This window comes from Aegilops tauschii, chromosome 1 (genome assembly GCF_002575655.3).
Source record: "Aegilops tauschii subsp. strangulata cultivar AL8/78 chromosome 1, Aet v6.0, whole genome shotgun sequence".
Classification (NCBI taxonomy): Eukaryota; Viridiplantae; Streptophyta; class Magnoliopsida; order Poales; family Poaceae; genus Aegilops; species Aegilops tauschii.
In genome coordinates, this window is record NC_053035.3 from 415,372,070 (window position 1) to 415,396,397 (window position 24,328).

Below are 24,328 nucleotides of genomic sequence, written 5' to 3' on the forward strand. Positions count from 1 at the left end.
AAAGAAAAGGCAAAAGCTGCTGGAAAAAGAAAAACAAAAAAAAAGAAAGAGAAGCCCCTGCCTCGCCGGGCCTTAGCCCATTGCACTGGCCGGCCCACCTTACCCCGGGTCGCCTTCCCTGTTTGACCGACCCCGTCGCTACAGAGGCGCGGTCGCCCCGGACCGCCTCGTCGTCGACGATAAGGGGGAGGATAAGGCCTCCACGCCCCCGCCCCTCGGGCCATTCTCCCACTCCCCCCTCGTCCATTCCGCCTCTCCCTCTCCCCACCAGATCCTCCCCCGCTCACTGCCTCTCCCCTCGTTCCCCATCCACCTCTGAGCGCCATCGCCGCCGTTCTCCGTCGTCCACGCGGCCACTGTGCCCCATTCGTCTCTCCGTCTCGTCCTCTGGGCTCGCCGATGTCGGCCACTTCTTCCTCAACCATGTACGAGGGACGAGGAGCCCTGCATCGCCGGCAGGCCACCTTCTTCCTCCTCGGATCCCGACGCACCGCCGCCGCCGATCCGCTCCGCTCTGCTGCTCCTAACCTGTCGAGGGCTTTTCTTAGCCGCTCGGTGAGCTTTCCCCTCTCTTCCTCTCCCCCTGGCCGCCTGCTTTTCGCCGTAGCTTGCGGTCGACGACGCCGTGTCATTGCCGGAGCTTTGTGCCGCTGTTGAACTCGTCGTCGGCGTTGTGGTGGCTGTCGTGGTCACCCGAGGCCACCATCGTGCTCCTGGTGCTCACAGGAGCACAACGCACACACGCACCCCCCCCATCACGTGCCCCCCCCCCCCCGCACCGCCCCGAGGAGTCCCGATGTCGGCCGCCGCTCGGGAGCTCGCCGCCGTCGCCATAGTGCCCCTCGGCGGCCATCACCACCACCAGTCGTCGCTGCTCGACTCGCGTGTCCGAACGCACCATCGCACGCGCTCTCTGGCGCATCGTAGTGCGATTCCGACGAGGTCCCGAATGCCACCACCGCCTCCACTCGTCGTCGGCGCCGTTTTTGGCAGCTCCAGCTCCGGCCGGCCTCACCACGCGATGCAGCGGGCTCTCCCCGTTCGAACACGCCCGCCCGCGCCCATTTTGGCCGCCGGAAGGCAAATCCCGACGCACGGCCGCGCCCTCCGCCGCGGATTTGGTCGCCGGAGCTAGCTCTGTCACCACCGCTGACCTGCCCGGCTGGGGCCACACCCTCGGTCGCTGACCCGTGGGCCCCTGGGGCCCGGCTGTCCTGTTGACTTTGGTCAACTGCTGACTGGGCAGGCCCCAGCCACTGACGTGCGGGCCCCACCGCTTATTCCTCTAACTAAAATGTTTTAATAATTAAAACTAATTAGTTTAGCTAATTAGTCTATGACAGGTGGGGTCCAGTAGCTAATTAACCTAGATTAGTTAGTTTAATACACTGTTAGACTAACAGAGGCTGACATGTGGGTCCCACTGGACCCACAGGCCAGGTTTGACCTAGTCGGCTGCCCTGCTGACTGATGATGTCACTATGACATCATGCTGACGCAATAAACCCTTCTGTTAATTTATTTAATTCCAGAAAATGTTTAAAACATTGAAAATTCATAGTTATTTAATCGTAACTCCGATGAAAATGTTTTCTACATGAAAGTTGCTCAGAAAAATCCAACGTTTCCAAATACGCGGTCCGTTCATCTCTCACATGCCCCTAGCATGCTGAACATGGAACATTCCCCCTCCGGTCATCTGTCTGACACAGCTCCGGGACCGGGAATACATTCCCGGTTGAATTCCCCCTTCACCTATGTCGTGCAGTACTACGTTAGGTCGACCCTAGTTCTGCTTATCGTCTTGTCATGCTTAGTGGTACCTCTGTTTGCTTTATATTTACTGTTTCTTCCCCCTCTTCTCTTCGGTAGACCCCGAGACCGATGCCGCCCCTGTGATCGACTACGTCGACGACGACCCCTCCTTGCCAGAGCAACCAGGCAAGCCCTCCCTGTGATCATCCCGATATCGCCCATTCCTTTCTCTCATGCTTGCATTAGATTTTGCTACTGTTATTGTTTGCTCCTATTCTGATGCATAGCCTGCTTTTGTAACCTACTTATTGTTACCTACCTGCTTATCCTAAACTGCTTAGTATAGGTTGGTTAGTGATCCATCAGTGACCCCCACCTTGTCCTCGTTGCCCCTGCTTCATCATCGAAGACCAGATCAACGGGATCGAAGGCCAGGCCCCGGCACCGCACATCACTTTCCCCTTAGTTGCTCGACACTACTGGGTTACTATCGAGTGCCGAGGGTGAGACCTCTTCAGCACTTCTGATGTTAACCCTGTAATGTAGCTATTCGGTCGTGGTCATCGAGGGTGATTTCCTCCTTAACCACTTCCGATATGGCTCTATCATGCAACCCCTCAAGTGTGAACCTCGAGGGTGGATCCTCTTACGTTCACCTTGATGATTACATCGAGTGGAATTCACCGGGGGTGATTCCTCGGGTTTTCCCCTTGATGTTTGAACACACGGATACTTGGACTTTACAACCGATACTTGGAAAGGCGGGTCGACCCTGAGGGGAACCCGCGAGTGATGTGGAGACGGGTTGACCTGGAGGGTGCCCGCGAGATAATTACGAGGCGTGGCCGGGCATTCCTAGCCCTTGCCGCAAGTCCTCGAGACGGGGCGACGGGGTCACATCTTTCGTGAGTCTCTGCTTGTTACCGCGCGTTCCCAATCCACTACGATTTGGATATTTGATCCGAGGGGCCTCTGGCATGATAGCACTAACCATCACCTGGACATAGTATGGGCGTTCTGCGTCGTATGCATCGGCCGAAGCTTAATAGACATCATGCGACTGAGTGGCGCGCGCCCGGTTGGACTGCGTAAGCACCTGCCTTTTTAAGGAGGTAGCTAGGTCTACTCACCGGCTGCGTTCGCAACGTGGAGGAGTTCCCGGGGCGATGGCCCATGACCCCTGGGGGCATAGGTTTAGTCCGGCGTGCTTGACCTCTTTATTAAGCCTAGGTCGGGTTGCGACGTATTGTTTGGCCGAGGCCGGGCATGACCCAGGAAAGTGTGTCCGGCCGGAGTTAATCGAGCGTGGTGGGTAAGTTGGTGCACCCCTGCAGGGAAGAAAACATCTATCGATAGCCTGTCCTACGGTAACGGACACTTGGAGTTGTATCCCGATCGATACAACTAGAACTGGATACTTGAGATGAGAAATGGATATGAGAAATGGATAGTATGGCTCTGGGATTGCTTTCTCGTAGGGAGTCGAGAAAGGATCTCTGGCCGAGGTTGATAACACTACCACTACTTTACTTTATGCTACTCTTATCTCTTCTGATGCTGCAAGATGCTTGGAGCTGCTTGAAGATGCTAGTCTTCAATAGGCTAGGCTTTCCCCTTCTCTTCTGGCATTCTACAGTCCAGTCCATAGATACAGCCCTTTTCATTAATACCGATGCATATGTAGTGTAGATCCTTGCTTGCGAGTACTTTGGATGAGTACTCACGGTTTCTTTGCTCCCCCTTTTCCCCCTTTCTTCTTCTTTCCGGTTGATGCAACCAGATGTCGGAGCCCAGGAGCCAGATGCCACCGCCGATGCATACTACTACGTGGAGACCGTCGATGACCAGGAGTAGTTAGGAGGCTCCCAGGCAGGAGGCCTTGCCTTTTCGATCATAGATGCTTTTGTGCTGGCCTTCTTAAGGAAAACTTGTCTAACTTATGTCTGTACTCAGATATTGTTGCTTCCGCTGACTCTTGTGTATTCGAGCGTATGTATTCGAGCCCTCGAGGCCCATGGCTTGTAATATAAATCTTGTATTATTTTTATTTGTGTCTAGAGTTGTGTTGTGATATCTTCCCGTGAGTCCTTGATCTTGATCGTACACATTTGCGTGTATGATTAGTGTACAATTGAATCGAGGGCGTCACAAGTTGGTATCAGAGCCGACTGCCTGTAGGTAGCCCCCTTTCCAACTCCTTGGCCGAAGTTGAGTCTAGTCATCCAAAACTGTTTTACTAACTTGGTTGTGTGGCTTACGGGCCCACGTCGCCATTGGGTGGTATTAGGATCTTTTACTCCTCGTCTATACTCTGGGACTCTGATCACTCTTCCATTCGGGTTAAACGAATTTACTAACTCTAACATTAGGATCCCGTGACCACATTCACCCCAAAGTTGGATAAGCCATAGTTATTCCTTAGAATAGTATTCTGAATAGTACACACATTGTCGTGTTGACTACGAAGTGGTATCCATCGTACCTCTTTCTTTATGCATGTTTCATCATGAATGATCCTTGTCTTTGCAAATGCTCAATGTTGAACTACCCCCTGTTACATGTTAGCAGGATGGTTAGACCGGCTGGTCGTGGCCGTGGTGCCAACGATCCACCACCGCCCGAATTCTTTGCTGGAATGATGCAACAGTTTGAGATGAATCATCAATTCATGGAAGGAATGATGGCTCAGTTTCCTCGTCCGAACATGAATCAATAGCCAACCCCAGTAACTCTCAGGACTTCATGCGCCTCAACCCAACTATCTACCGCATCTCAACTCAACCCCTTGATGCTGATGACTGGCTCTGCGACATCACGTATGAAATGGAGTCTGCTAGTGTGGCCCCTGCCAGCTATGTCACCTTTGCATCTTTCTTTCTGAAGGGTCCCGCTGCTCAATGGTGGGACAGCCACGGGCGTACCCTACCTACTGGAACGGTCATCACTTGGCCGGATTTCCAAGCTGCCTTTCGTGCCCGCTTCATTCCTCAAGGAATCATGGACAGGAAGAAGCGAGATTTCCGCAACCTCACCCAAGGCAACAAGTCTGTAGATGCTTATCAGCGAGAATTCTTGGACTTGTCCCATTATGCTGAAGAAGACATTGCTACTGATGCTCGTAAGCAAGAGAAGTTTCGTGATGGACTTCAACCTGATATCAAGCTAGCGCTCCTAGTGCATGACTTTGCTGATTTCGCCACCTTGGTGAACAAGGCCATTCATGTAAAAACGGGTCTGCATGAACACCAGGGATCCCTCAGGTGCAACCGTGACGCTGGCTCATCTTCGGGCCCGTCAGCGCAGAAGCGTCGGATATGGATCCCCCACAGCATGTATCGTCCAACTGCACCTGCACCAAGACAGTCCTATGCTGCACCTCGTCTTCCCCCTCCACCGCAGAGGCAGCCCCTTCGGGTTGTACCACCCCAAGCTTCTGCTCCCAATCCCAATGATGGTCTATGCTTCAAGTGTGTCCTTCCAGGTCACCGTTCCAGGAAATGCCCTCAGAATCAGAATCAGCTGGCTCTGCCTTCTAATGCTCGTGGTAACAATCAGCCCCGCAACAACAATGCCAGACCTTATGGTCGTGGTCAGGCTAATCATATTGATCTGAATGAAGATCAAGACCAGCCTGCCACTATGATGGGTACTCTTCTTGTTAATTCAGTACCAGCTACTGTTTTATTCGATACAGGAGCATCGCATTCTTTCATATCTGAATATTTTGCATTCATGCATGGCATTAAATACGAAGAGATGCACATTCCACTAGTGGTACAAACCCCTGCGGGTCAATGCCAAACCTCCATGGTTAGCCACAACGTTTCAGTTGAAATCGAAGGGTTGGAATTTTTTGCCTCCCCCATTATTCTGAAGTCTTCCAATATTGACCTCATTCTGGGAATGGATTGGTTGAAAGCACATACGGCTTCTATCGTTTGCGCCACTAAAACCGTCCACCTTCTACACCCTTCAGATGAGATAGTAAGCTACAATGCTCGTCTGGTTCAAAATGCCGAAGCACGACTTTATATCTTGAATGCATTGAATGCAGCACCTTTGGAGGGAATTGAAAAGATTCCAGTCGTTCGTGACTTCCAAGACGTATTTCCAGAAGAACTTCCAGGAATACCCCCTGCCCGGGCTGTCGAGTTCGTCATCGACTTGAAACCAGGCACCATTCCTATTGCCAAACGACCCTACAAGATGCCACCTCATGAACTCCTTGAACTTAAGGAGGAAATCGACAAATCTCTTCGCAAGGGTTTCATTCGTCCAAGTTCCTCTGCTTGGGGAGCACCTTCTCTCTTCGTCAAGAAGAAGGACGGAACGAACCGTTTGGTCCAAGACTACCGTCCTATCAACCAAGCTACAATTCAGAACAAATATCCCCTTCCTCAGATCAATGATCTGTATGATCAACTGGCTGGTTCATCGATATTCTCTAAACTCGACTTGAGGTTGGGTTACCACCAGATCCGTGTTCGTGAAGAGGATATTCCAAAGACCGCATTTGTCACTCGTTATGGTTCTTACGAGTACACCGTCATGTCTTTTGGCTTGACCAATGCTCCAGCCACATTCTCCCGTCTGATGAACTACATATTCATGGATTACCTCGACAAGTTTGTCGTAGTCTATCTGGATGATATCCTGGTATATTCGAAGAACAAAGAAGAACATGATGAACATCTTCGACTTGTTCTAGAGAAGCTTCGAGAGCATCAACTTTATGCCAAGTATTCCAAGTGTGAATTTTGGCTTCCTGAAGTAACCTACCTTGGGCATGTCATCTCCAAGGATGGTATTGCCGTCAACCCAGAGCGCGTTCAGGCTATTCTTGACTGGACCCCTCCGAAGACTGTCAAGCAGGTCAGAAGCTTTCTCGGACTAGCCAGCTATTGTCGCCGCTTTGTCGAGAACTTCTCCAAGATCGCCAAGCCACTGACCAATCTGCTACACAAGGGCGTTAAGTTCAATTGGACAGACAAATGTCAGGAAAGTTTCCAGGCACTCAAGGACAAGCTGACGTCTGCCCCAGTGCTTGCTCCCCCTGATTCTCGCAAAGACTTCGTCATCTATTGTGACGCTTCACGACAAGGATTAGGCTGTGTCCTAATGCAAGAGCGCAGAGTGATTGCTTATGCCTCCCGTCAAGTGCGTCCTCATGAAGAGAACTACCCAGTTCATGACCTCGAGCTTGCTGCAGTTATCTTTGCACTGAAGTTATGGCGACAGTACCTTCTCGGTAATCGTTGTGAGATCTTCACCGATCATCAGAGTCTGAAGTACCTATTTACCCAGCCAGATCTGAACCTCCGTCAGCAGCGATGGATGGAAGCCATTGCTGACTACAACTGTGGTATATCCTATACCCCTGGCAAGGCAAATGTAATGGATGATGCCTTGAGCCGTAAGTCTTATTGCAACAATCACATGGTTTTCAAAGCTCAACCCTGCCTTTATGAAGAGCTATGCAAGCTGAACCTCCAACTAGTTCCACAGGGTTCTCTGAATAACCTTGTCCTGGAACCAACTTTGCTGAAAGCAATTAAGTCTGCTCAAGCCAAAGATGCTCACGTGGATTTGATGAAAAAGGATCTTGCCTTAGACAAATCCAGAGATTTCTCACTTGGTGAAGATGGAACCTTGTACTTCAGAGATCGCATTGTAGTACCCCGGTTCGAGCTTATGACAGAGAAGCTGATGAAAGAAGCGCATCACACCCCTCTCTCCATTCATCCGGGAAGTACCAAGATGTATCTAGACATCCGTCATAAGTACTGGTGGTCTAAAATGAAGCAAGACATTGCTCGATATATCGAAGAATGTGACGTTTGTCGTTGCGTCAAAGCAGAACATCAGAAACCGGGTGGACTTCTACAACAGCTTCCGATTCCTGAATGGAAGTGGGATAAGATCCAAATGGACTTCGTCACTGGCCTTCCCAAGTCTCAGAAAGGTAACGATGCTATCTTTGTCGTCATCGACCAATTCTTGAAGGTTGCTCACTTTCTGCCAGTCAAGGAGACTATCACTGCTAGTCAATTAGCAAACTTGTATATCTCCAGAATTGTGTCACTCCATGGCATTCCGAAGGAGATCAGTTCAGATCACGGTAGTATATTCACTTCAAAGTTCTGGGATAGTTTCCAAGAGGCAATGGGAACTCATATTACCTGGAGCACTGCTTATCATCCCCAATCCCAAGGCCAAGTCGAGCGAGTCAATCAAGACATGCTTCGAGCTTGTGTTATTTCTTTCGGCAAGAAGTGGGAAGAATCTCTCCCTTATGCAAAGTTCTCTTGTAACAACAGTTATCAAGCCAGCTTGAAAATGGCACCCTTCTAAGTGCTTTATGGACGTAAGTGACGAACCCCTCTGAATTGGTCAGAAACTAGGGAACGGACGCTCATTGGTCCAGACATTATTCAGCAAGCTGAAGAGCAGGTTCGCATTGTTCGGGATGATCTCAAGGCGGCCTAGTCCCGCTAGAAGAGCAACTATGACCGGAAACACTGGGGTTCAACTTATCAACCTGGTGAACAAGCTTATCTGCGTGTCACTCCTTTGAGAGGCACTCATCGGTTCAGAGTCAAGGGCAAGCTAGCTCCGCGCTACATTGGTCATTTCCGCATTCTGGCCCGTCGTGGGCTGGTGGCTTATCAACTTGAGTTGCCACCTCAGTTCTCTCATGTTCATGATGTCTTCCACGTGTCGCAACTTCGTCGATGCTTCAAGGATCTAGAACGTGAAGTGGATCCGGAATTGATTGAAATTCAAGATGATCTCACATACAAAGAGCATCCGATCCGCATTCTTGAAGAAGCTGAACGTCGAACCCGCCAGAAGGTTACCAAGTTCCTCAAGGTGCAATGGTCGAATCATACTAAAGTTGAAGCCACTTGGGAACGCGAAAATAACCTCCGGGCTGAATACCCCGACCTGTTCCCTTCTACCTCTTAATTCTCGGGACAAGAATTTCTTTTAGAGGAGGAGAGTTGTAACACCCCGGTGTAATGATGCTACAGTAATCCCTGAGATCAAGCTAATCATTTTGCTATAATAGTGCTTAGTCACTTTAATCAATATTCCATTTCAAATTCCAGTTGAATTCAATTTCAATTTCTGAGTGAAATTCAAAATTGCTCAAACATGAAAACTAAAATGTTCATCATGTGCCAAATAATCCACAACTAATATTGGTGGTGAACCAACATTTTTGCAAAGGGTTTAAGTGGCCTAAACTACTTAAAACAGTGACCTAAGCAATAAATTAAATGCCTTTTTAATTTATAAAATTGGCAAACTATTTCAAAAGTCTCACAATATTTTTGTGGCAGTGCACTTTAATTCTTTGAAATTGTTTTCGCCAGTGGCATAATTTTGCAAAGTCATTATTGGCTAAAAAGAAAAGGCAAAAGCTGCTGGAAAAAGAAAAACAAAAAAACAAAAACAAAAGAAAGAGAAGCCCCTGCCTCCCTGGGCCTTAGCCCATTGCACTGGCCGGCCCACCTTACCCCGGGTCGCCTCCCCTGTTTGACCGACCCCGTCGCTACACGGGCGCGGTCGCCCCGGACCGCCTCGCCGTCGACGACGAGGGGGAGGATAAGGCCTCCATGCCCCCGGCGCCTCGGGCCATTCTCCCACTTCCCCTCCCCCTCGTCCACTCCGCCTCTCCCTCTCCCCACCAGATCCTCCCCCGCTCACTGCCTCTCCCCTCGTTCCCCATCCACCTCCGAGCGCCACCGCCGCCGTTCTCCGTCGTCCACGCGGCCATTGCGCCCCATTCGTCTCTCCGTCTCGTCCTCTGGGCTCGCCAATGTCGGCCACTTCTTCCTCGACACGTACGAGGGACGAGGAGCCCTGCATCGCCGGCAGGCCACCTTCTTCCTCCTCGGATCCCGACGCACCGCCGCCGCCGATCCGCTCCGCTCTGCTGCTCCTAACCCGTCGAGGGCTTTTCTTAGCCACTCGGTGAGCTTTCCCCTCTCTTCCTCTCCCTCTGGCCGCCTGCTTTTCACCGTAGCTTGCGGTCGACGCCGCCGTGTCATTGCCGGAGCTTTGCTCCCCTGTTGAACTCGTCGCCGGCGCTGTGGTGACTGTCGTGGTCACCCGAGGCCACCATCGTGCTCCTGGTGCTCCCAAGAGCACAACGCACACCCCCCCTCACGTGCCCCCTAGCGCCGCCCCGACGAGTCCCGATGCCGGCCGCCGCTCGCGAGCTCGCCGCCGTCGCCATAATGCCCCTCGGCGGCCGTCACCACCACCAGTCGTCGCTGCTCGACTCACGTGTCCGAACGCACCATTGCACGCGCTCTCTGGCGCCTCGTAGCGCGATTTCGACGAGGTCCCGAACGCCACCACCGCCTCCACTCGTCGCCGGCGCCATTTCCGGCAGCTCCAGCTCCGGCCAGCCTCACCACGCGACGCGGCGGGCTCTCCCCGTTCGAACATGCCCGCCCGCGCCCATTTTGGCCGCCGGACGGCGAATCCCGACGCAAGGCCGCGCCCTCCACCGCGGATTTGGTCACCGGAGCTAGCTCCGGCACCACCGCTGACCTGGCCGGCCGGGGCCACACCCTCGGTCGCTGACCCATGGGCCCCTGTGGCCCGGCTGTCCTGTTGACTTTGGTCAACTGCTGACTGGGCAGGCCCCAGCCACTGACGTGCGGGCCCCACCGCTTATTCCTCTAACTAAAATGTTTTAATAATTAAAACTAATTAGTTTAGCTAATTAGTCTATGACACGTGGGGTCCAGTAGCTAATTAACCTAGATTAGTTAGTTTAATACACTGTTAGACTAACAGAGGCTGACATGTGGGTCCCACTGGACCCACAGGCCAGGTTTTACCTGGTCAGCCGCCCTGCTGACTGCTGATGTCACTGTGACGTCATGCTGACACAATAAACCCTTCTGTTAATTTATTTAATTCCAAAAAATGTTTAAAACTTTGAAAATTCATATTAATTAAACCGTAACTCCGATGAAAATGTTTTCTACATGAAAGTTGCTCAGAAAAATCCAACGTTTCCGAATACGCGATCCGTTCATCTGTCACATGCCCCTAGCATGCTGAACATGGAACATTCCCCCTCCGGTCATCTGTCTAGCACAGCTCCGGGACCGGGAATACATTCCCGGTTGAATTCCCCCTTCACCTATGTCGTGCAGTACTACGTTTAGGTCGACCCTAGTTCTGCTTATCGTCTTGTCATGCTTAGTGGTACCTCTGTTTGCTTTATATTTACTGTTTCTTCCCCCTCTTCTCTTCGGTAGACCCCGAGACCGATGCCGCCCCTGTGATCGACTACGTCGACGATGACCCCTCCTTGCCAGAGCAACCAGGCAAGCCCCCCTTTGATCATCCCGATATCGCCCATTCCTTTCTCTCATGCTTGCATTAGATTTTGCTACTATTATTGTTTGCTCCTATTCTGATGCATAGCCTGCTTTTGTAACCTGCTTATTGTTACCTACCTGCTTATCCTAAACTGCTTAGTATAGGTTGGTTAGTGATCCATCAGTGACCCCCACCTTGTCCTTGTTGCCCCTGCTTCATCATGGAAGACCCGATCAACGGGATCGAAGACCAGGCCCCGGCACCGCACATCACTTTCCCCTTAGTTGCTCGACACTACTGGGTTACTATCGAGTGTCGAGGGTGAGATCTCTTCAGCACTTCTGATGTTAACCCTGTAGTGTAGCTATTCGGTCGTGGTCATCGAGGGTGATTTCCTCCTTAACCACTTCCGATATGGCTCTGTCGTGCAACCCCTCAAGTGTGAACCTCGAGGGTGGATCCTCTTACGTTCACCTTGATGATTACATCGAGTGGAATTCACCGGGGGTGATTCCTCGGGTTTTACCCTTGATGTTTGAACACACAGATACTTGGACTTTACAACTGATACTTGGAAAGGCGGGTCGACCCTGAGGGGAACCTCGAGGGTGGAGACGGGTTGACCTGGAGGGTGCCCGCGAGATAATTACGAGGCGTGGCCAGGCATTCCTAGCCCTCGCCACAAGTCCTCGAGACGGGTCGATGGGGTCACATCTTTTGTGAGTCTCTGCTTGTTACCGCGCGTTCCCAATCCACTACGATTTGGATATTTGATCCGAGGGGCCTCTGGCCTGATAGCACTAACCATCACGTGGGCATAGTATGGGCGTTCTGCGTCGTATGCACCAGCCGAAGCTTAATAGACGTCATGCGACTGAGCGGTGCGCGCCGGGTTGGACTGCGTAAGCACCTGCCTTTTTAAGGAGGTAGCTAGGTCTGCTCACCGTCCGCGTTTGCAACGTGCTGGGGTTCCCGGGGCGATGGCCCATGACCCCTGGGGGCATAGGTTTTGTCCGGCGTGCTTGACCTCTCTATTAAGCCTAGGTCGGGTTGCGGCGTATTGTTTGGCCGAGGCCGGGCATGACCCAGGAAAGTGTGTCCGGCCGGAGTTAATCGAGCGTGGTGGGTAAGTTGGTGCACCCCTGCAGGGAAGAAAACATCTATCGATAGCCTGTCCTACGGTAACGGACACTTGGAGTTGTATCCCGATCGATACAACTAGAACTGGATACTTGAGATGAGAAATGGATAGTATGGCTCTGGAATTGCTTTCTCGCAGGGAGTCGAGAAAGGATCTCTGGCCGAGGTTGATAACACTACTACTACTTTACTTTATGCTACTCTTATCTCTTCTGATGTTGCAAGATGCTTGGAGCTGCTTGAAGATGCTAGTCTTCGATAGGCTAGGCTTTCCCCTTCTCTTCTGGCATTCAGTCCAGTCCACAGATACAGCCCTTTTCATTGATACCGATGCATATGTAGTGTAGATCCTCGCTTGCGAGTACTTTGGATGAGTACTCACGGTTGCTTTGCTCCCCCTTTTCCCCCTTTCTTCTTCTTTCCGGTTGATGCAACCAGATGTTGGAGCCCAGGAGCCAGATGCCACCGCCGATGCATACTACTACATGGAGACCGTCGACGACCAGGAGTAGTTAGGAGGCTCCCAGGCAGGAGGCCTTGCCTTTTCGATCATAGATGCTTTTGTGCTGGCCTTCTTAAGGCAAACTTGTCTAACTTATGTCTGTACTCAGATATTGTTGCTTCCGCTGACTCTTGTGTATTCGAGCGTATGTATTCGAGCCCTCGAGGCCCATGGCTTGTAATATAAAGCTTGTATTATTTTTATTTGTGTCTAGAGTTGTGTTGTGATATCTTCCCGTGAGTCCTTGATCTTGATCGTACACATTTCCAGACTCGTGAAGAGCCCCATTAGGAAGATAATCACCATCAGCATAATAAAAAACATGGAACCCACGTGTCGGGGGATGAACCCCAGGCAGGCAACGGAACCCGGATTCTTTTCAAAAAAACGGGGCCAGCATTGCCCCTCAATCTGGCTCGCACTTGGCCGGGTCGCTCAACCCGGCCAAGTCCTTCGACCCGGCCGGACTCCTCAACTCGGCTCCAACAACCAACTCAAGACTTCCCCAACAAGCTAGCTCCACCCTTGGCGTGTTCTCCAACCCGGCCTAGGGTCAGCAGCCGTCCCATCCCGATCGTACGATGGGACGAGTCTCCACCAACTGATGACCGAAGCCACAGTGCCCCACCCGTGCCTCTGGTCAGCCGGGCATGGCAAAAGTGCCCCCCACCTACTCGATGACCGGGGCCGGCGTGGCAACAGTGTAATCATCGTCACCCATGACGCCAGCAAACGGCGACCTGACGGAACGCCACTGTAGCCGACTCGACTCGGCCACTCCCTGACGATCGACGAGATGGCACACAGTGCCCCTAGGCGCATGGGGCCCGCGCCCGAGGAACCCGGCGGGTCCCAGCGTCGGGCTTCCTGGACACTGACAACCCGGCCCTACGGCCTTGTACCATTACCATTGTACCCCTGGGGGGTTGACCTATAAAACCCCCTAGGATCCCTCATGCATACGGGCAATGCACTCACCCATCCACCCACTCACACACCTAGCAAGCAACTCCTGAGGAGAGGGAACCGCCTAAGCCTTGGCCAGCCTCCCTTCTTCCTCCATACAGCTCTAGGAGCAACTCTGTACTCATACATATCAACTACACTCGGCAGGACTAGGGGTGTTATCTCTCCGGAGAGCCCCGAACCTGGGTATGTCTTGCGTCCCGCGCTCGCTCATGCCGACCTCGCCTCTGGAGCCCACTAGTGCCCTCGAGCCTCCTCCTATCTTTAGCCATCCCATGGCATCTGCCGTGCGCCCACCACGACACCACGTGAACGCCATCCCTAGATAAGTTGTATGATTTGAGTTCATTGCTTCATGCATCTTGATTGGACGGTGACCGCAGTCAGTTAGGAGTATCCATCCTAATCGATTTCGCTTAGTGCAGCCACCTGCAGCAGCATATGCCCAACCTAAGTTCTTCCTCCCCCATCCAATCTGCCCCAACCTCCTTCGTCGATCATCATGCCCTCCCACCGTGAGAAGCAACCCCAACAACATCTTCTAGCCAATCCTCTTCCCAATCTCGTCTTCCTCCGATATCCTCTGCCCCAGATCTTCCCTGTTGTCCCTCCTCAAGTAGGGAGAAGCAGGAACACACATAGTGTTCTCCGATCTATCACTCGAGCAGTCCAGCCACTCGAGGAGGAGCTAGCTAGCGGCCGCCTCTTGCCTTCACAATGCCATGGTCCTTGTTCCAACCGATTGGATTCCCTGGATAAGAAAAGGAACAGAGAGGTGGGAGGGCCTAAGTGGTGACCGAGGAAGGCATGGTTGCGCAGGAACAATAATAGCGTTCTCCGATCTATCACTTGAGCAGTCCAGCCACTCGAGGAGGAGCCAGCTAGCGGCCGCCTCTTGCCTTCACAACACCATGGTCCTTGTTCCAGCCGATTGGATTCCCTGGATAAGAAAAGGAACGGAGAGGTGGGAGGGCCTAGGTGGCAACCAAGGAAGGCATGGTTGCACAGGAACAATAATACACACAACAACGAATTGCACGGGATTCGCCTTGAGAGGATAATTGCTTAGATGATTTTTTTTAAGGGCTTAGAGATTCCTTTTGGTTATTCTGATTGCTTCGAGAGGATAGGTTATAAGATGGCAGTTTTTTTTCTGTAGAACCGAGGAAAGAGATCGTCAAGTTTTTTGTGTGAGGATTATTTGGGAAGGATCGATCGTGAAGTTGTCTAGGAGTAGTATATGATAGATTGTTTTTTTACAGGTACCCTAGATTGGATTTTTATACGGTTGTGGTCTATTACCCTAGATTTGGTTTTTTATAGCTGTGCTATGTTGGTTTTTTCTTAGATTGCAAGGATTATATGGGTGAATCCGCACCGTTATAACTCGGTCCCATCAAATTAACGGCCGTTAATTTCTAATTAACGTGGTAATTTCTTGGAAGTCCAGAATTAGTATAGGTATAGATAGATAGATGGATCCAAATCGGTCCCTTACAAAGTAGCGCATAAACTATGCTTAAGCTTCTGTCACTCCAGCAAACCATCATCTAATAACTACTCCACAATGCATTCCCTTAGGCCCAAGGAAGGTGAAGTGCCATGTAGTCGACGTTCATATGACACCACTAAGGGAATCACAACATACATATCATCAAAATATCGAACACATATCAAATTCACATGATTACTTGCAATGTAATTTCTCCCGTGGCCTCAAGAACAAAAGTAACTACTCACAAATGATATGCATGCTCAAGATCAGAGGGGTATTAAATAGCATAATGAATCTGTTCAGCGCCGGCGCTACTGTTACTTAACAACAACGCCTGTTTTTAAACCACGCTACTACTAAGAATCTGCATATAGCCCTTTTCCTAGTAGTGATTTTTATAGGATTCCAAGCAGCATTCAAAATTATATTCATTATAAGATGCAAGTTCTGCACAATGTCGATGTACCTTTTTTCTATATGCACAATGTTGTAAAAAGTTCTAGTCTCTACTTCATCTTGCAATGTGTGTCCTTCTTGTTTCTTTTTCTTAACAATAGGCCAAACTGAACCTGCAAGTAATGTCTCACAATTTCTTCCAAAGAATGATTGAGAATTCAGTTCCAATTGTGAAGACATATGTAGATGATATATTGCAAGTTCTTACCCACAACCAAGACTCCCAAAAAATTATTGCACCTCCCAAAAGGATCTATGTTTGCCCTTAGTTAGATCTTTCTTCCATATTTAAGAATTTCTGCTTAGAAATCCCAGTCCCCCAAATTATCAATGAACCAATACGTCAATCTGTCTTTCAAGAACCCATAAGGAATATGGTGATCAGATTCACCAAAAGTGAAGATGGTACTATCTTGTTTCGACAATGGGCTGAAATTTACGAAGAGCTTCTAGATCCTAAAAGAATTGAACTACCAGGGAGGAGCATTGTTTCGGATCAAAGGGATCAAGAATACTAGTATATTAGAGACATTGGTTTGACAAAAGGTATAAGATATTCTGCTTGTCATCCATTTACTAGATTTCTTTTTCTTTACAATTTTTTGGCCATTCCTTTTTATTAGTTCAATAATTTTTCTTCTTTTGTTTTGCATCAGAATTGTATGATCAGTTGTTCCCAAAAGAACCAAGCATGCTCTCAAACATGAATAAATCTCTACATGAGAAATTGTCATCGAAGGACTTCACACATGAAACTCCCCTTGTACCTCCTCATGGTATTATTACAACTTCTTCTTTTTTATAGGCAAACCTTTTTAAAAATGGTTTTCAACATATGGTTACTCGTACAGTATTAGCTACTACTTCTTCTCTCATAGGTACTTTTGTATGGAATCATTTTTTGTAGGCACACACCCTGAATTGCAAAGGAATTCAAGTTCTTGAATTGAAAGAATTGAGTTCACTATACCTGTAACCACTAACAAAATGTTGTCTAACATAAGTAGTTCAGTTGAAAAAAGTCCATTCTACATAGGCGATAACTGGGGGTTATCGTTAAACGAACGTCTATTTGGTCCTAAAAGTAGCTCTGTCCCAGTAGAAACATAATAACGCCAATTTCCCCAAAACAGGTCCACATACCTTGCCCAATGCAGAGAAAACCTAGAGGACCAACAATTTGGTTCCTTATTGTAGCAAATTTCATCGATATGAGCTTCGACATTCTTGATCATGACAGAGATTCAGACAAAATTATAATGCCAATTTCAACTATAGTATACAATTTGAAGATGCTTTTCATAGCAAGCTATCCTCTTTGCACTTTCTTCAATATCCGGAGTTTTGGAGTAAGACACGTGAAAGTGCCAAAGTTGGAAACAATATTTGTTCTCTCCTTCATCATAGGGAGCTCCTTGCTTATATAGAGTACTTCATTTTATCTGTTTGGCCCACTCTATGATGCACTAACTTTTTTGTTCATTGCAATACAGGGATTCAGTTGATATATTATTTAGATGTGGAAGTTCTTGACAAGTTACAACGACATTGGAACCGATATTTTCTCAAGAGCTCGTACGATTCTTTTATTTCCAGCAGTGTTCCAACCTTTTTCTTTTGCTGCACATACCGTGAGACTCATTGAAACTGATATACATGATACAATGAGACACATAACTCATTTCTTCCTTGGTTACCCATGTTTAATCTTCACCTAGATGTGCAAGCTTTATGAGAGAAATTTGTGTTCCAACTGCTGACAAACAAATACAACAAAATAAAACTACCATTTGTCAACGATTTACTAGAAACACATGTAAGTGCGTCATGCATTCAATTTTCTTCCTAATTTTTGATACTTATGCATTCAGCTAGTCAATTCTTAATCAGTTATCTATCAAAACTCCTATTCTTAGAGCTTTGCCAATTATGCATTCACTTTTCTTCCTAAATTTATAAATCATAATCAATTATGCTTGAATAAGTTCTCATGTAGCTTCGACACTTGAAGTAATTCGGTTTTCTGTTCCAAATTGTTGCAAGGTCTGGACAAGTTGGAGTAATTGGAAATTGTAGAGCATGGCAGTTCATCATGGCAAGTCGAAGAAGAACTTAAAGTAACACATCTTCCAAAGAATAGGAGTTATCTTTCAAAAACTCCTATTCTTCTAGCTTTGTCAATTATGTATTCACTTTTCTTCTGAAATTTTATAAATCATAATGAGTTATGCTCGATTACGTTCAACTCATGTAACTTCTATACTTGAAGTAATTTAGTTTTCTGTTCAAATTGTTGCAGGGTTTGGACAAGTTGGAGTAATTGAAACTATAGCATGGGAGTTCATCATGGCAAGTCAAAGAAGGACTTAAAGTAACACATCACTACGGAGTAGCAAAGTGAATGTTTACTATCCAGTAATTGTCATTTGAAGTGACTAGTTGGAAACTATCCAGTAGTTCATTACAATTTGTGCTGAGTGAATGATTACTATCTAGTAGAAATACTTAGTATCCTGTTTTTTTCCTGCCTCTTTATTGAAGAATTTAGTCTCTACTCCTAATGTCTGAGTTGATGAATAGTATTCACGGTTTATTTTCACTGGGTTTTTTTCGTCTCCTCCTCCACCTCACCGGTTTAGTTTCGCGTCACCCTCTCACACAACAAAAAAAACTAAACAGATCAGAACTTTCCATGTTTGCGCAAATTATTTAGTAATGTCTTTATGTGAAAGAATCAATCACGATCAATCTCTAAAGATCAAATTTAAATTAATTAAGATTACCTTAAATTGCTCAATCACATTAATTAGGAAACAAATAATCGATTTCAAAGAAAAACGCTTCCCCTAGCGAGCCACGTTCGTCTCTCTCTCATCGCGTTAGCAATTCCTCTCCCCGGTTACCCTCGAGCCCAGGGTTCCTTGCACCGCCGCCGCATGGAAGCTTATCGATGAGCTCCGCTTCCTGCTGCCTCACCCCTCTGCCTCCCTCTCTCCCTCTCGTAACCTCCTCGCTCTCTCCACCAGATGCGGTCGCCATCCCACGCAACTGCACGATTTTTCTGGAACGTCCCCAAGGTGGGATCCGCCGCCGCCAGTCACTCGATCGGGTTAAGGCAAGGAGCCATGGACGCAGCCGCCACCCCGTTCCGTCTCGTCCTTCCATCCCACTTCATAGGCACGAGAAAGAAAAGGAAACCTCCTCCTCTGGTGTTTTCTGTATTCTCTTTACCAAATCAAACGTATCCCTTCACTTAGAAAAAATGTCGAACGTACCTTCTCAGATTCCCATCCAGGACTAGGTCTGACTCCTGCTCTCTCCGTGCCGCCGCCGGCCGCCGCTGCAAGCTGCTGCCTCGTCATCCTGCACACGCACGTCGGCGCCACCCCGCACGCGCACGCCCCGGCTTCTTCCTGTTTGAATGCCTTAGTATCCTCGACGTTGGCCGCCTCCTCCGGTGCCACCCCGCTCGCGCACGCCCCGACTTGTTTGAATGCCACCGTATCCTCGCCGTTGGCCGCCTCCTCCGGCGCCACACGACGCCATGTCACTACGCCGCCTTACCTCTCTGCCTCCCCCTGCTGTACCCCGTAACAACCGAAGCCCTGAATTTCATGGATGTAGGTTTCCAAGTCCATGTCTGCATCAGCGCCATCTTCGGCAGGTGTTCGGTGTGCCGCAGCTCAGTCAGTCCTGATAGAGCCCAAGGGAGCGGCCGTTCATCCTCACGCGCTCCACGTTCGTCGGCTCCGGCGCCTACGCTGCACACCAGACCGGTGACAACAAGGGCACCTGGGAGGACCTCCGCTACTCCATCTCCACCATGCTCAACTTCGGCATCTTCGGCATGCCCATGGTCAGCGCCGACATCTGCGGCTTCTACCCGGCCAACCCACCGCTGCTGGAGGAGCTGTGCAGCTGATGGATCGAGTTCGGCGCCTTCTACCCCTTCTCCACGGACCACGCCAACTTCGCTTCCGCAAGGCATGAGCTCTACCAGTGGCAGTCTGTGGCGAGGTCGGCACGAAACACGCTCGGCATGCGCTACAGGATGCTCCCGTACCTCTACATGTTCAACTACCAGGCACACCTCACCAGCGCGCCGGTGCGCGGCCGCTCTTCTTCTCGTTCCTGGATTTCACGCCGTGCTACGGCGTGACCAACCAGTTCGCTGGGCGCCAGCGTGATGGTGTCCCACGTCCTCGAGCAGGGCGCCAGATCCGTGAACGCCTTGTGCCCACCGGGCACGTGGTACAACCTTTGCGACACGAGCAAGGCGGTGGTGTCCACGGGCTCCGGCGCAGCTGTCGGGCTCCCCGTGCAGCTGAACGAGGGCAACGTGCACGTGCACGAGGGCACGGTCCTGCCACTGCAGCGCGGCGGCACCATCTCCCGGGACGAGCGCGCGACGCCATTCACGCAGGTGGTCGCGTTCCCGCTCGGCGCGGACGACACAGACGCGGAGGGCGCTGTGTACGTGAACAACGATGAGCGGCCGGCCATGGTGCTCGCCGAGGGGCAGGCGACTTAGGCACGGTTCCACGCGGCCGTGCGCGGCGGCAAGGAAGGTCACCGTGCGGTCGGACGTGGCCATGGGGAGCTACAGCATGAGCAAGGTACTGCTTTGAGGCACACGGCATTGCATGCACGACTGTTGCATGACACCTCACATCCAGCCGTCAAATCATAGAATGAAGTGCAGCTCATCCATTTGATTGTAAACAAAAATGCTACGCTTACGGAATTCATTGGTTCATAGTTAAAATTACCAGTACAATGCCCGTGCGTTGTCACGGGTTTTTGAAATATTTTACTAGAATTATGTAAACATAATGCATGTTATATTTCACACGTAAAAAAGATAGCACAAGTATAATCGAATAACAATTTAAGTCCACTTCACTTACATTGTAAATTGTTAACAAAAGGCAATTTGACCATGCATACATATAGAGCAATTATAGAGCAATGATCGAACTAAAAAATTGTTACAAATTAATATCTATTTGATGCGTTTAACAAATTCTTGCACAGTATCAGAAATATTGTCTTTAATTTCATTCACACGATATTTGAGCAATTATAATAAAAATGTCTTCCTCACCGGCCTTCGGGTCCGTCAACTTTCACGCCAACCACGGTGGCCAACCTTGACCCAGGCATTGACTTTTTTGCCTGCGCGATGGCGGACGCCTCGCTCACTCGAAAACAGCGTGATGGTCACCATCCACCCTACCTTGCCTACCGGCGGCACTTTTCTTCCAGCACGGGCTCGCCAACCATATCTCTCCCAGGACCTGCTCCACAACTACACGGCGGCCGCAGCCAACCGTCCACCATGACCGCTCCACCACCACCCGGAGGCTCGACATGAGTCAACTTTAATCGTGTCAAATGTACATTGTATGGATCCTCATGCACATTAAGCAACATTCTTAATTGTTTTCTGCCTATAAACCACTATTCTTCTTCGTCTTCGTTCTCCTGCTCCTCTTCACTTATTATCTCTACCTTCCCTGGCTCGACATGAGTCAACTTTAATCGTGTCAAATATACATTGTATGGATCCTCATGCACATTAAGCAACATTCTTAATTGTTTTCTGCCTATAAACCACTATTCTTCTTCGTTTTCGTTCTCCTGCTCCTCTTCACTTACTATCTCTACCTTCCCTATCCAAGCCAACCGCAACCATCAATGGCCCATCCGGCTCAAAATCCCCAAACCTTCTACACCCACACTATGAATTTTGAGGGACTTTTTGCCAACATTTTCTCCTTTCAAGTCTGCAAACAACAATATATTAATGTAAAGTAATTAGTGTAAACTCGTTTATGCCCACTCACGGCCGGTACGACCACAAACTCTGCCGTCTCGCCTACATGATGTGCGTCCACGCCCACAGTTTTCCCCCTACTCTGGCGATGCCTCCAGTACTTCCGAATATTTTGTTCGGATTATTTGCCATCAAGGATAAATTAGCATACTGTGCACAAACATATGTGATAAAAGTTCCTACGATTTGACACTACAGAGGTAGAGCAACATGAAAAATAAAAGATCATGCTTCTAATCTTCAGACTTGTGTAGTTTAAAAAAATGGCGATAACCTTACAACATTTTTCAGACTCCCGTCCTAATTGAAAATCATTGTTGCATTAAGGAACACCTATGGAATCCAAAAAAACACTAACAGCAAGCAACAATGACATGGATGGCTACCTTATTGCTTTGGAAGTGGATGGCATGAGCCGTCGCCCAGATGCACGAAACAGTCCCAGCCATGCACAGCTAGCCGAGAAACATTGGGTCAAAACAAGGGTGTTGGTACCTTGAGCAACAACGCCATCACGTTGACAAATGCCCAACCCAACTGCTCGTGGCCATCCTCGGCCACCACCTGGACACACTCCTCTAGACCCAGCCGTTCCGAACAACATCCTCCCCGCTTCCCCTGGGCGATGGCCGACTACCGTAACTTCTCTAGAGCGAATCCTTCCAAAGGCGCTGCCGACAACATTGTCCCTGTGGCGCTGCTCCTTCCTTTTCGTGCCTTTTGCTCCATTGACCTCCTTCCTATGAAGTTTTAGTAATAAGGTACATTTCAGTTATCAGTAAAAAAAATGCAGATTTTAGTACAAGAAAAATGAGCCACTTGACAAAGTTTTAGTAGAAATTAGATTTTCGTACAACAAGATATTTTAGCACGTACTAAAAAGAATAGTACAAGGGCAATCATCCGAACAATATCATCAGAAGTATGAAACTCAACCTTTAGTCGCAGCAGGTGACTACCCTTGTCATCTCAAGATTCAAGCCTCTCCTCTTATCCTGTTCTCCGAGCATGCACTGAAAACTGCAAAAAATGCAGAACATGTACATGTGTGAACTGAAATAGTGGAACTCAAACAAACCTTCATCAATAGATCTTTTTTGAACTATATGGTCGATTATGTACATGGTCCTCATAATGAAAACTAAAATATTGAGTTAGCCTTTCCCATATGTTTTTTGAAGAAAATCATAAGCATCAGCACCTACTATGTGAAAGACAAATCTCCCAGCTTCTATATGATTCAGAATTCAACTGCATTCAGGCCAATATGAATAGCATCTCAAGGGTCTAGGTAAATATCTGGAACAAAACTCAATGAAGAACCATAACATCAGTCAAAACTAAACATGGAAATTTTGAACTCGCTGACTTTATGTCAGTCCAATAGTAATAGTAGTACAAGCGCAGGTAGAAAATGCAATTCTCAAGGTGCATAAGGATGCACTATTATCTTGCTGCTAGAAAATGTAGCGCTCAAGGTACATATAGATATGCCATTGTCTTGCTGTTAAATGGACTGCTTGCTTTATTAGCTGGATCAGGAAGCCTAAGCTACATATATAAACTTAACATATGTAACTTAATGTTTTTGTGACCGCATGAAACATAAACAAGAACACCTACAGTGTGTGTATATATATATATATATATATATATATATATATATATATATATGTGTGTGTGTGTGTGTGTGTGTGTGTGTGTGTGTGAGAAAATCAAACTAAAACAAACACATGATTAACCGCCCTCTTCCTTAAACTTCTCCCATTTCATTCTGCTACAGATGTAACTTTCACACCGGCTCGAATGTCAGTCCACCATATGGGTCGTCCAAGATGAGATTCTGGACTAACAGAGTCATTTTCGAGCCGATTTATTATGTCTGACTCATGCAGGTAGCTTCCCTTCCCCTACACAACTCAAGCTCGTCCCTCACCGGCTAAAGTGAACTCCACCAAGATCCACCATTCCCCCGCAGTCAATTCTTCCCCCGAAGAGATCTTGCCGCTCATTCCTGGCTTCGATTGCGGAGAGCAGATCATCACATAGATTGCCCATAGTGGGGCGAATGCCGGCAATCTGCCCCCGGTCACTTGCAACCACAAGAGTCCCTTTAGTATGAATCTGATTCACACCATAACCATTTGCAACAATCCAGTCCTCTAATCCAAGCCCATCATAATTCTCAATAGTCATTAAAATATGGAATCAACACAACTAACAATCTATCATCTATCCAAAATTGACACCTATGCTTATCATACATGCCGGAACAAAATAGCTACAATGTTGCTGTCAAGATAACATTTTGGAAGCATTTTCTCTCAAATCAGTATTAATAGATCAGGCACTGACAGAATGATTATGGTAGTGTAAACCAGACGAAATGACATGGCACACACACCAATCTATTCAGGAGTGTTACATTAATCCAACAATTTGTTCAGCGCATGGTATCTATATAAATAATCCAGATAACATTCGTGTTGACAGAAATTAGCAATGCTCCCAACTACATACAAAATTGGCCAGAGAGAATTTCCTAGCATGCTGAGTTTCCAAAGACTGGACTTCTTAATAATGACAGACCTCCGCGTACATGCAGGAGCTTTAGGGTCGATCAGGCCATAGATTGCTTCGATGCTGGCAATGAATCTTCCGTTCGAGCTTCTGTCGCCCCTCCGCCACACATATTTGTCCGTCTCCACTCACTCCCCTCATAGGCGGTAGCTGCTCGACATGTTGAGCCACTCATGGACGTCTCCACTCACTCCCCTCATAGGAATATTGAACCGTAAAAATATTTTCAGAGTATTAGGCTTGTATCATGAAT

General features: G+C 48.5%; 1 long non-coding RNA gene and 1 pseudogene across 2 annotated transcripts; one reads left to right on the forward strand and one right to left on the reverse strand.

Moving 5' to 3' along the window:
• Positions 1-796: 796 nt before the first annotated feature.
• LOC109783519 (alpha-xylosidase 1-like) lies at positions 797-20,287 on the forward strand (annotated as a pseudogene).
• Positions 20,288-21,027: 740 nt separating this feature from the next.
• LOC109783517 (uncharacterized) lies at positions 21,028-23,220 on the reverse strand. 2 transcript variants are annotated; one of them, XR_005755636.3, is made up of 4 exons: positions 22,701-23,220; positions 22,432-22,515; positions 21,882-22,235; positions 21,028-21,445 (listed from the first exon to the last, which is right to left on the reverse strand). It is a non-coding gene; the product is annotated as an uncharacterized lncRNA (long non-coding RNA). The 2 variants fall into 2 exon arrangements; XR_002237721.4 differs by lacking the exon at positions 21,028-21,445 and having other exon boundaries at positions 21,707-22,235; positions 22,701-23,212.
• Positions 23,221-24,328: the final 1,108 nt, after the last annotated feature.